This window comes from Muscardinus avellanarius (assembly GCF_963383645.1).
Source record: "Muscardinus avellanarius genome assembly, chromosome: X".
Classification (NCBI taxonomy): domain Eukaryota; kingdom Metazoa; phylum Chordata; class Mammalia; order Rodentia; family Gliridae; genus Muscardinus; species Muscardinus avellanarius.
In genome coordinates, this window is record NC_137792.1 from 85518479 (window position 1) to 85532095 (window position 13617).

Sequence of the window (13617 nt, forward strand, 5' to 3'; positions counted from 1 at the left end):
TCCCTAGTGAAATAACTAAATGAATTAGCTCTTTCTGACTAGCATGAACTCAGACAAGCCTCACAGCTTTATGTTAATGTTGGTACGGTCAGGTTTAGCAAATAAAATACAAGACTCATGGTTGAAGTTGAATTTCAGATAAACAGTGAATACTTTCTTAGTGTAAGTATACCTCGTCAATATTTTGGACGTAATTACACTAAAAGTACATAGTCCGTGATTGTCTGAATTGAACTGAGCAGCCTGGTTTTTTAATCTGGTGAACCTATTCAGTGGCCAGATTAAAGTGCCCCTATTGAGTTATGAAGTAAGTCAATAGGTTGCACTGGGCGTGGTGGCTTATGCCTGTGATCCCAGTACATGGGAGGCTGAGACTGGAGGGTCACCGATTCCAGGACAGCCTGAGCAATTTAGGGAAAACGTCAGCAACTTAGCAAGACCTTGTTTCAAAAAGAAAAATAAAATAGGGCTGAGGAGAGAGTGGCTTGGAGATAGAATTCCTCTGGGTTCAATCCCCAGTACCAATAAAAAAAAAAAAGTCACTAGCTTGTACAGCCAGACTTGTAGCATGAGACAGAAGGACCTCAGGTTCCAGGCCAGCATGGTAATTACAAAATAAAAGGGGAGCATCAGCCATAGACCACCCCTGGTTTCAATCCCTAGTACTACACACACACAAAGTCACTGTGTTACAGTTTCCTGTCCTAATACTTAAAAATTGAACTATAGCCAGGCGTGGTGGCACACGCCTGTAATCCTCACGCTTGGGAGGCTGAGACAGGAGGATTGCACAGGTTCAAAGCCAGCCTCAGCTACGGAGTGAGGGTCTCAGCAACTTAGTGAGACCCTGTTTCCAAATAAAGTATAAAATAGGTCTGGGAGTATAGCCAGGAGGTAGAAAGCCTCTGGGTTCCACCCCCAGTACCACCAAAAAAAGAAAAAAATTTGAACTATAAATCAAGAGAAATAATTTTCAATACAATAGATGGACTCTAGATGAACAATACTTGTAATATGATTGAATTGATAACAGCTTAAAAAACACATTTTCCTTATGGAAGTGTGTGTGTGTGTGTGTGTGTGTGTGTGTGTGTGTCACTGGGGATTGAAACCAGGAGCATTCTACCTCCCAGATATACCCCCAGTCGTATTTTATTTTTATTTAGAAAAAGGATCTACCTAGGTTGATAAGAGTCGCACTACTTACTGAGACTGTCCTTGAACCTGTGATCATCCTGTCTTAGACTCCCAAATACTAGGATTACAAGCATGCATCACCACACTTGGCTTTGCTTATGTAATTTTAAAAGAGAGATCTAATAAATAACCCAGCATAGTAGCACATACCTATAATCCCAGTACTTGGGACGCTGAGACCAGAGGATCACAACCTCAAGACCAGACTCAGCAATTTACCCTCAGTAACCTAGTGAGACAATGTTTCGAAATAAAACAGAAAATAAAAGGGCTGGGGGTTGTTGCTCCAGAGTAGAATGCCCTTGGGTTCAATCCTTATTACCTAAAAAACACAAACATTATATTTTCTTCATCCTTCATTTATTTCTCTTTTCTTCCTACTTTATTTCTTCTACCTCAAATCAAGTGTTTTGATCAGCAAAAAAGGAAGAGAAGATATTGTTTCAAAGCCTAAAGAGAGCCGGGTGTGGTGGCGCACATTTGTAATCCCAGCATCGGGGAGGCTGAGACTGTAGGATCACGGTTCGCAGACAACCTCTGCTACTTAGTGAGGCCCTCTGCAACTTAGTGAGACCCTGTTTCAAAATAAAGAATAAAAAAAAAATAGGGCAGCAGATGTAGCTCGGAGGTCAAATGCCTCTGGATCCCATCTCCAGACCCGCAAAAAAAAAAAAAAAGCCTAAAGAGACACTTGTAATCCCAGCATTCTGGAGTCTGAGACCAGAGGATCTCAGTTCACAAACAGCCTCAGCTACTTAGTGAGGCCCTCTGCAACTCAGTGAGACCCGTTTCAAAATAAAGAATAAAAAATTGGGCAGGGGGTGAAGCTCGGAGGTCAAATGCCTCTGGGTTCCAGACCCGCAAAAAAAAAAAAAAAAAAAAAAAAAAAAAAAAAGCCAAAAGAGTTGGGATAGATGTACACTGACCAGGAAAACAAATACACCAGTCTCTTTAGATAACCACTCTCTTGTCCATATTGGGGAGTGGGAATATTAAAATAATTATAACAAACAGTACTTTACATTTTTGCAGCAGCAGCACTGGGGACTGAACCCAGGGGTATTCTAACTCTGAACTACACCCCCAGCCCTTTTATTTTTTGGTTTGAAACAAGATCTACCTCAGTTACCATGCACTGGCCTTTAATCTGAGATCCTCTTGACTCAGCCTTCCAAATAATGGGATAACAGGTGTGCACAACTGTGCCCAGCTCGATACATTTAAATTGTTCAACTATGCCTGGCGTGGTGGCACACACTTGTAATCCCAGCATTCGGGAGGCTGAGACCGGAGGATCGTGGTTCGTGGACAGCCTCAGCTACTTAGTGAGGCCCTCTGCAACTCCGTGAGACCCTGTTTCAAAATAAAGAATAAAAAATAGGGCACGGGGTGTAGCTCAGAGGTCAAATGCCCCTGGGTTCCGTCCCCAGACACATAAATAATAAATGAATAAATAAATAAATAGTCCAACTAGACCAGCCCAGTGGCACACACCTGCAATTTTAGTACTTGGGAAGCTAAAATAGGAGGATCACAGATTTGAAGACAGCCTCAGCAATGTAGAGAAGCCATCTGAAACTTAGGGAGACCCTATTTCAAAATAAGCAATAAAATAAGGCTGGGGGTATAGCTTAGAGATAGAAAACCCCTGAGCTCAATACTTAATACCAAAATAAATAATAAATAAAATTGTTCAACCAACTCACCTTGTCTTGATTCTATGGTAAAAACAATCTTTGGAATATCATTCAGATTCCCATGAAGATCTGCCCACAAGGAAAGATTTGCTATTCATTTATTTGTTTTTGTTTGTTTGTTTGTTTGTTTGTTTATTGGCACTAAGGATGGAAGCCAGGGGCCTTCTACCTCTGAACAACACCCAGAGACTTATTTTATTTTTTATTTGGAAACAGGGTCTCACTAAGTTGCTGAAAGCCTCCCTAAATTCCTGAGGCTGGCTTTGAATCTGAGATCCTCTTGTTTCAACTTCCCAAGTACTGGGATGACAGGCATGTGCTGCCACTCCGGGATGGGATTTGCTATTTTATTTTTTTTTTTTTTTTTTTTTTTTTTTGGTGGTACTGGGGTTCCTGGAAGCCCTTCTACCTCTGGGCTACACTCCCAGACCTATTTTTTTTTTATATTTTTATTTGGAAACAGGGTCTCTTAAGCCAGCGCGGCTGACTTCGAACCTGCGCGATCCTCCTGTCTCCGCCTCCCAAGCGCGGGGATTACAGGCGTGCGCCACCACGCCCGGCAAGGGATTTGCTATTTTAAAGTCAAATCTGGAGCCAGGCGTGGTAGCACATGCTTGTATTCCCAGAATTTGGGAGGCTGAGATAGGAGGATCGTGCTTCGTGGACAACAGCTACTTAGTGAGGTCCTTTGCAACTCAGTAAGGCCCTGTTTCAAAATAAAGAATAAAAAATAGGGCTGGGGGTGTAGCTCAGAGCTAGACTGCCCCTGGGTTCCTTCCCCAGTACAAATAAATAAATAAAATAAATAAATAAATAAATAAATAAATAGTCAAATCTGCATGAGCAATTTGTAATGAGAGTTTGTCTTTGTAAATTAATAAACTGGCATTCAGGTTTTTTTTGTGAACATCCTTAGCATAAATTCACATTGCCGCCATCAATCAATTCTGCCACATTTTGGGGGGTGCTGGGGATGAAATCCAGAGGCCTTCTACCTCCAAGCTACACTCCTAGCCCTATTTTTTTTTTTTTATTTTGAAACAGGGTCTCACTGAGTTGCATAGGGCCTCACTAAGTAGTAGCTGAGGCAGTTCATGAACTGCGATCCTCCTGTCTCAGCCTCCCAAATGCTGAGATTACAGGCCTGCGTCACCATGTGTGGCTTTGCCACATTTAGAATACTGAGTTTATGAACTTGGAAAACTGAAACCCAGATCCCAAGCTGTCAGGATTCTTGCCAAACATCCTTCCTCTCCTGTAAACACATACCCTGGGCACCTGTCATTTTACAACAAATACGTTGTGTGTGTGTGTGTGCGTGTGTGGTACTAGGGGTGAAACCCAGGGGCTTTCTACCTCCAGACTACACTACCAGACCTATTTTATATTTTATTTGGAAACGGTTTCACTAAGTTGCTGAGAGCCTCACTAAGTAGCTGAGGCTGTCTGCGAATTGTAATCCTCCTGTCTCAGCCTCCCAAGTACTGGGATTACAAGTATGTGATACCAAGCCCAGCCAACAAATACGTTTTAAACAGCTATTATTAAGCAGTTTGAAATGAGTGAAAATAGATAATTTGCATTATATTTTATACAGTGTTCCTTGACTTATGACAGGGTTACACTCATGAACCCATCATTAATCATAAAATAGCATTAAATTGTAAGTGCATTTAATACACCTAACAAACCTCATACCTTGGCAACCCAGAACACAGCAGAGTATTGGTTGTTTCCCCTGACTGACTGGAAGCTGCCCCTGGCTCACCAGGACTACCCGCATAGCTGGAGACCCTCATACTACATATCTCTAGCCTAGGAAAAGATCAAAATTCAAAATAATGGTTCCAGGCAGGCATGGTGATACATACTTATAATCCTAGTTCTTGGGAGGCTGAAACAGGAGGATTACAGGTTTGCGGACATTCTCAGCAAGTAGTGAGACACTGGTCAATCTAGTAAGACTCTGTTTCAAAATTAAAATTAAAAAAAGAGGGCTGAAGCCAGGCATGATGGTACACGCTTGTCATCCCAGCATTTGGGAGACTGAGACCAGAGGATCACAGTTCACGGACAGCCTCAGCTACTTAGTGAGGCTCTCCACAACTTAGTGAGACCCTGTTTCAAATTAATAAAAAAATAGGGCAGGGGGTATAGCTCAGAGGTCAAATGCCTCTGGGTTCCATCTCTAGACCCGCAAAAAAAAAAAAAAAAAAAAAAAAAAGGCTGAGGATATAGCTCAGAGATAGAATGATACTGGGTTCAATCTTTAGTGCCAAAAAAATGGTTCCAGTGAAAGGGCATTGCTTTTACACTGTTATAAAATAAAAAAAATCCTAAAGTTGAAACAATGTAAGTCAGACAGTCTTTATGTGGTAATACTATATGTATTAAGTATATATTTCACTAGCAAATGAACCTTAACTTAATGGACACAGATATTAACAAGACCTAGATGGGCTTCCTAATTTCTTCAATATTTTTTTTGAGAAACTTACTAATTTTGTTGGTTTTGCAGTACTAGAGATCGAACCCAGGGACATTCTATTTCTGAGCTACACCTCCAGCCATATTTTTATTCTTTATTTTGAAATAGGGTCTAAGTTTCAGAGTGCCTAAGTAGCTGAGGCTGGTTGCAAAGCTATGATCATCCTGTCTCAGCCTCCCAAGTATTGGGAGTACAAGTGTGTACCACCACACCCGGCTCCTAATTTTTGAATTATTAAAAAGTACTATCTGGCCGGGCATGGTGGCGCACGCTTGTCATCCCCGCGCTTGGGAGGCAGAGACAGGAGGATCGCGCAGGTTCGAAGCCAGCCGCGCGCGCTGGCTTAGGAGACCCTGTTTCCAAATAAAAAAATGTAAAAATAGGTCTGGGAGTATAGCCCGGAGATAGAAGGGCTTCCAGGAACCCCAGTACCACCCCCAAAAAAACTGATCATAAACCAGACATGGTATCACACACTTGTAATCCCAATACTTGAGAGGCTGATACAGGAGGATTGCAAGTTTGTGGCCAGCCTCAGCTACTTAGTGAGGCACTCTGCAATTTAGTGAGACCCTATTTCAAAATAAAGAATAAAAAATAGGGCTGGGGGTGTAGCTCATAGGTAGAATGCCCCTAGGTTCAATCCCCACTACTGCAAAAAAAAAAATGAAAGAAAGAAAAGAAGAGAAAAGAAAGAACTCCCTGGACATGGTGGTGCACACATGTAATCCCAGTATTTGGGAGACTTGAGACAGGAAGATCACAGGTTTGAGGACAGCCTCAGCAAATAATGAGACTCTTATCAACCTAGTGAGACCCTGTTTCAATATAATAAAATCAGGCTGGGGATGTAACTCAAAGGTCGAATGCCTCTGGATTCATCCTCAGTACCGCACACACAAAAAAAGTACTGTGCTGGGCACAGTGGAACACACTTGTAATCTCAATACTTGAGAGCAGAGAGAGGACGATTTCAGGTTAGAGACTAGTCTCTGAAATTTAGCAAGAATCTCAATAACCTAATAAGACTTTTTAATTTGTGTGTGTATATATGGTACTGGGGATTGAATTTAGGGGCATTCTACCTTGGAGCTACACCCCCAACACTTTTTTATTTTTTATTTTGAAACAGAATATTGTGGCCTCTGAAATCTAACAAAACTGTCTCAAAAATGAAATAGAGCTGGGCGTGGTGGTGCACGCTTGTAATCCTCGCGCTTGGGAGGCTGAGACAGGAGGATGACACAGGTTCGAAGCCAGCCTTAGCTGGCTTAAGAGACCCTGTTTCCAAATAAAATATAAAATAGGTCTGAGAGTGTAGCCCGGAGGTAGAAAGCCCCTGGGTTCCATCCCCAGTACCTCCAAAAACAAAAAAACAAAAACAGAAACAAAAAAACAAAAAAACAAAAATGAAATAGAAAGCCGGGCCTGGTGGCGCACACTTGTAATTCCAGCATTTGGGAGGCTGAGACAAGAGGATCGCGGTTCACAGACAGCCTCAGCTACTTAGTGAGGACCTCCACAACTTAATGAAACCCTATTTCAAAATAAAGAATAAAAAATAGGGCAGGGGATGTAGCTCAAAGGTAGAATGCCTCTGGGTTCCATCCCCAGACCCGCAAAAGAAAAAAAAAAAGAAAAAAGAACGAAAGAACAAAAGAAAGAAATAGAGCTGCACATGGTGGTGTGCCCCTATAATCACGATACTTGGGAGGCTGAGACAGGAGAATCACAGGCTCAAGGCCAGCCTCAGCAAATTAGCGATAGTCTGTTTCAAACTGAAAAATAAAATAAGGCTGGAGATGTAGCTCAGAGGTAGAATGCGGCTAGGTTCAATCTCCAGTACAAAAAAAAAAAAAAAAAAAGATGAAAGTAAAATAGGGCTGGGAGTATAGCTCAGAGGTAGAATGCCCCTAGGTTCAATTCCCAGTATTATTACAAAAATAAATAAATTAATTAGTTAATTTTAAAAATTAAAAGGCTGAGGAAGCCGGGGCTGGTGGTACACACTTGTAATCCCTATACTTAGGAGGCTGAGCCAGATGGATTGCAGGTTCACAGCCAGCCGCAGCTATTTAGTGAGGCCCTTCACATCTTAGTGAGACCCTGCTTAAAGATAAAGAATAAAAAAATAGGGCTGAAAGTATAGCTCGGAGGTAGAAAGCCCCTGGGCTCAATCCCCAGTACCGCTAAATTAATTAATTAATTCTGTACAACGTATTTTCCAAAGGTACTCATCACACATGTAGCACAGGAGAGAAACCTCAAGTCTGTAAGACATTTTACTAAAAGAAGTAACTTAGCAGTTGGGTGTGCTGGTGCAACCCTGTAATCCCAGTACTTGAGAAGCTGAGACTTGAGAAGCTGGATCTCAGGTTTTTTGTTTTGTTTTGTTTTGGCAGTACTAGGGGTGGAACCTAGAGGTTTTCTACCTCCGGGCTATACCCCCAGACCTATTTTATATTTTATTTGGAAACAGGGTCTCACTAAGTTGCTGAGAGCCTCACTAAGTAGCCGAGGCTGGCTTCGAACCCGTGCGATCCTCCTGTCTCAGCCGCCCAAGCGCGGGGATTACAAGCGTGCGCCACCACGCCCGGCTTTATAGGGTCATTTTTTTCATAGTGGGTAGTCAGCATTCTACCTCTGAGCTACATTCATAGCCTACCCCCCTTGAACCTAGGGGCATTCTATCTCCCAGATAGAATTTGTTTTAAACAAATTCTCACTATGTTTCTGAGAGTCTTCCTAAATTGAAGTTGCTAAGGCTGGTCTGGAACCTGCTATCCTCCTGTCTCAGTCTCCCAAACACTGAAATTACAGGTACGCCATGCCTGGGATTTATTACTTTATAATAGTCAGGATGGAGGCAGACACCCATTCTCCCTATAGTTTCACCATTGCTATTGACTTTCTTGAGTACATCAGGTACTGGTGTAGAACATCTGTTTCCTTTTATGTCAATTATGATTACAAGCCCCCAAACTCCCAGGCTAACCTTCATGTAACCCACTCATCCCCATTCTGTAACCATCTGCCATATTTTCCCAACTACTGAAATCTTTCCACTTGTACCTTCTAGAACTTTTATCCATCATTAGCAAATATTTCTATGGTTCTCAGTTTCCTTTCTGTGTGTTCAGTTTTTATTATTCTAAAGAAAACCTGGATCTTCTCTGAAGGCATTGTTTTCTCCACAGTCCTCAGATGATGACTATTGATGATGGCTATTCATCTGGGATGATTGGGTATCCTCCTTGTTCCTTACTGACACTTCTAGAACATTCCCTCACTCAAAGCGCCCTGCTTTAAATTTCATGTCAACAGATATGTTTCCATCCACTTCCCACTCTTTGTTGTTATCATCTGCTGACCTCTGGATTATTCTTGTTCATTTCGTGTGTGTGTGTGTGTGTGTGTGTGTGTGTGTGTGTGTGTGTGTGTTACTGGAGCTTGAACCTGAGCTACATCCCCAGCCCTATTTTTTATTCTTTATTTTGTTTGTTTGTTTTGTTTTGTTTTGTTTTGTTTTGCAGTACTGAGAATGGAACCCAGGGGCACTCTACCTCCGAGCTACAACCATGGTCCTATTTTTTAGTCTATATTTTTTGAAACAGGGTCTCATTGAGTTGCGAAGGGCCTCGCCAAATAGCTAAGGCTGCCTGTGAATCCCGGTCCTCCGGTCTCCGCCTTTCAAATGCTGGGATTACAAGCATGCACTACCACGCCCAACCCTTTCTTTACTTTGAAACAGGGTCTCACTAAATTGTGTAGGGCCTCACTAAGTAGCTGAGGCTGGCCACAAATCTGTGATTCTCCTGTCTCAGCCTCACAAGTACTAGGATTACAAGTGTGCACCACCACACTTGACTCATTTTTTGTATTTTTCTTTTTGGTAATACAGATAAACCCAAGGGCATTTTACCTCTGAACTACATCTCCAGCCCTACATGTTTTGAAACAGGGTCTCGCTAAGATCTGAAGGTGACCTCAAAGCAGCAATCCTGTCTCTGCTTCCCGAGCATCTGTACCCATACACTCTTTCTTCTCTCCTATTGCTATAGGTCGGTAGTAGTTTGGGTGTGACCTGGGGGACCTCTGGGAGCCTATGATACGAGACCCTCCCATTTCCAGCTACATATGTGTATATATAGAAGGTTGATGTCTATCTTAGTCCACTTGTGCTGCTATAACAAAATATCTGAGATAGGGTAGTTTATAAATAATAGAAATTTATTTCTTACAGTTCTGGAGGCAAGGAAGTCTAAGATCAAGGTGAGGTCAGTGTACGGTGAGGCCTGCTCATCAGAGATGGTATCACATAGGTACCCTCACATGCAGAAAAGATAGAAAAGCAAACCCAGGAGAATTCCTTCCATCAAGCCCTCTAATAAGTGCACCTAATCCCATTCATTAAGGCATAATTTTCAGGATTCAGTCACCTCCTAAAAGCTATGCCTCTTAATACTGTGGTATTCTGAATTTAGGTTTTGACATGAATTTTTGGTGGGGGATAAAAATATTCAAACCATAGCATATAGTTGGGCATGGTACTACACGCCTATAATCTCAGTATTTGGGAAGCTGAGGAAGGAGAATCACAGGTTCAAGGGAAGCCTCAGCAACTCAGCAAGACCCTATTTCCAAATTAAAAATAAAATAGGGGTGAGATGTAGCTCGTTGGCAGAATACTCCTGGGTTCAATACCCAGTAAAACACACACACACACACACACACACACACACACACACACAGAGCATATGTCTACCCAAATAACATAACAGATTAAATGAAGAAGACAGAGCTGAGTTCAGAGGCAAAGGCTGTGATCCCAGTATTTGAGACTGAGACAGGAGGATCACAGGTTCAAAACCAGTCTCAGCCGGGCATGGTGGTGGTGCACTCTTCTAATCTCAGAGCTTTGGAGGATGACAGGAGGATCTCACAGGTTCGAAGCCAGCCTCGGCTACTTAGTGAGGCTCTCAGCAACTTAGTGAGACCCTGTTTCCAAATAAAATAGAAAATAGGTCTGGGAGTATAGCCTGGAGGTAGAAAAGCCTCTGGGTTCCACCCCCAGAACAACAACAAAAACATAAAACAACAACAACCAAAAAAAAAAAAAAACAGACTCAGAAATGTAGTGAGACTCTAATTAATCAAAGGAGACCATACTACTACTTGGGAGGCTGAGACAATAGGATCACAGGTTCGTGGCCAGCCTCAGCAACTTAGTGAGACCTTCAGCAATGTAGCCAGACCCTGTTTCAAAATAAAAAGGACCTAGCTGGGCATGGTGGCGCAGCTTGTAATCCCAGCACTTGCGAGGCTGAGACCAGAGGATCGTGGTTCATGGACAGCCTCAGCTACTTAGTGAGGCCCTCTGCAACTCAGTGAGACCCGGTTTCAAAATATAGAATAAAAAATAGGGCAGGGATTGTAGCTCAGAGGTCAAATGTCCCTCTGGGTTTCGTCCCTAGACCTGCCCCCCCAAAAAAAACTTTAAAATAAGAGGTGCAAACTGGCCATGGTGGCACACACTTGTAACCCCAGCATTTGGGAGGCTGAGACAGGAGGATCACAGTTCAAGGCCAGCCTCAGCTACTTAGTGAGGCCCTTTGCAACTCAGTGAGACCCTGTTTCAAAATAAAGAATAAAAAAATAGGGAGCGGGGTGTAGCTCGGAGGTAGAATGCCCCTGGATTCCATCCCCAGGCCTGCAATAAATAAATAAATAAATAATAAAAAGGGCTCATTGGTTGTGATGGTGCATGCTTATAATCCCAGTACTTGGGAGACTGAGACAGGAGGATCACAGGTTCATGTCCAGCCTCTGCTCTCTGCAACTCAGTGAGACCATTTCCAAATAAAAAATATAACAGAACTGGGGGTGTAGCTTGGAGGTAGAATACTCCTTGGTTCAATTCCCATTACCCAAAAATAAAAATAGTATCAAATAGTACTGGGGGTATAGCTCAGAGGTAGAATGCCCCTGGATTCCATCTCAGTACCACACACACACACACACACACACACACACACGCACACGCACACGCACACGCACACACACACGCACACATGCACGCACACACGCACGCAGGATCATTTATCTTCACATGTAATGACTTATCATTACTACTTTATAATTGTATTTGTCCATTTTCTGTTATTAATAATGTAATACAACAGACTTATTAGCTTTACAAAAAAGAAAATTATTTTATGTGTTTGGAGGTCCAAGGATTGAAGGCTGCCTCTGGTTACCTTCTTGCTGGCAGAGTCCCAAGGAAGTAAAGGCCATAACATGACAAGAGACTCAGTTTATCTCTCTTTTTCTCCGTCACTCTCTCTCTCCCTTTAATAAAGCCATGTGTACTAAGTCGTGGGAGCTTTGCCCTAATGAATTTATCTAATCCTAATCACCTCCCAAAAGTCCCAATTCTGTACTCTACACCATATGGTCAGATTAAGTTTCCACATTCTTAATACCTCATAATTGGGATTAAACTCTAAGATGAGCTACAAAAGATATAATCCATAAATGTTTAGGGAATAAACATTTTTAAATTTATGAATTTTAATTTATAATGCTCTAAATTAATAACCCATGTAGGCAAGCTCTTTGAATCTTCAATCATTTTTCTTTTATTTTTTGTAGTACTGGAAACTAAACCCAGGGGCATTCTACCTCCGAGCTACACCCCCAGCCCTATTTTTTAAATTCTTTATTTTGAAACAGAGTTGCACTGAGTTGCAAAGGGCCTCACTAAATAGCTGAGGCTGTCCTCAAACCCAGATCCTCCTGTCTCAGCCTCCCGAATGCTGTGATTACAAGTGTGGGCCACCACACCCGGCTCCGCAATAGTTTGCATAAGTACAAAAGGATGCCAAGATAATAAAGTTTGAGAACTGCTGTTATAGATCACGCATCCATGCTTAAATCTAAGTCCTTCACTGAGGTGCACACCTGTCATCCCAGTACTTGAGAGGCTGAGACAGGAGGATCTCAGGTTCAAGGCCAGCCTCAGCAAGTAGTGAGACTCTCATCAACCTAGCAAAACCCTGTTTCAAAACAAAAATAAAATAACTGGGGGTGTATATCAGAGGTAAATGCCCCTGGGTTCAATCTCCAGTACCACACAAACACACAAAAAAGAATAAGATGGGCATAGTGGCACATACTTGTAATCCTAGCCTTTGGGAGGCTGAGACCGGAGGATCGCGGTTCGCAGACAGCCTCAGCTACTTAGTGAGGCCCTTTGCAACTCAGTAAGACCCTGTTTCAAAATAAAGAATAAAAAATAGAACTCAGGTTGTAGCTCAAAGGTAGAATGCCCCTAGGTTCCATATCCAATACTACAAGAAAAGAAAATAAAAAGCTAGCCTGGGGCTGTAGTGCGGTAGTAGAGCACTTGACTAGCATGTGGTAAACTCTTGAGTTCAATTTCCAGTACAGAAAACAGAGAAATAAACAAAAATAGTGAAAGTCTCTTGAACTTACTTTCCCCTCTTTTTTCATTTCTGTACCCCCACAGAAGCACAAGGCCTGTGGAGACATCATTCTCAGTCGCTCTCCTTTTCCATCTCTCTCTCTCTCTCTCTCTCTCTCTCTCTCTCTCTCTCTCTCTCTCTCTCTTTTATTTCAGTACTGGGGGGTTTAAAACTGAAGCTCTCTACCCCTCAGCTGTACCCTAGTCCTTTTTTTATTTTATTTTGAGGCACGGTCTTGCTAAATTGCTCAGGCTAGCCTTGAATTTATAATCCTTACCCCAGCTGAGGACTCAGACATCGCAAAGTAGAAATGAGCCATCTCTTAGGTGCCACGTCTGACTTCTTGACCCAAACAATTGTAAAATATAATAATAAAAACAAAAATTTTTTTGGTGTACTTTGTAATTTCAGTACTTGGGAGGCTAAGACAGGAGGATATAGGTTTGGAACCAAACTCGGCTATTTAGTAAGGCCCTCTGTATCTTAGTGAGAACCTGTTTCAAAATAAAGAGTTACATATAGGGCTTAGGGTATACCTCAGAGACAGTATGCCCCTGGGTTCAATCCCCAGTATGACAATACATAAATAAATAAAATGTTTTAAACCACTATGTTTTGGGATTGTGTGTTATGAAGGTAATTGAGCCAATAAAAAATGGACTTCAGAGCTGGGCGTGGTAGCATAGGCTTGTAATCCCAGTCCTTCGGAGGCTGAGATAGGAGGATCACAGGTTCGCAGCCAGCCTCAGCT

General features: G+C 42.2%; 1 protein-coding gene across 1 annotated transcript in view; it reads right to left on the reverse strand.

The window, feature by feature from the left end:
* The window catches only part of MCTS1 (MCTS1 re-initiation and release factor), a gene marked incomplete at both ends in the record, with an annotated part of 52583 nt that overhangs the window by 18147 nt on the left and 20819 nt on the right, over window positions 1-13617 (reverse strand).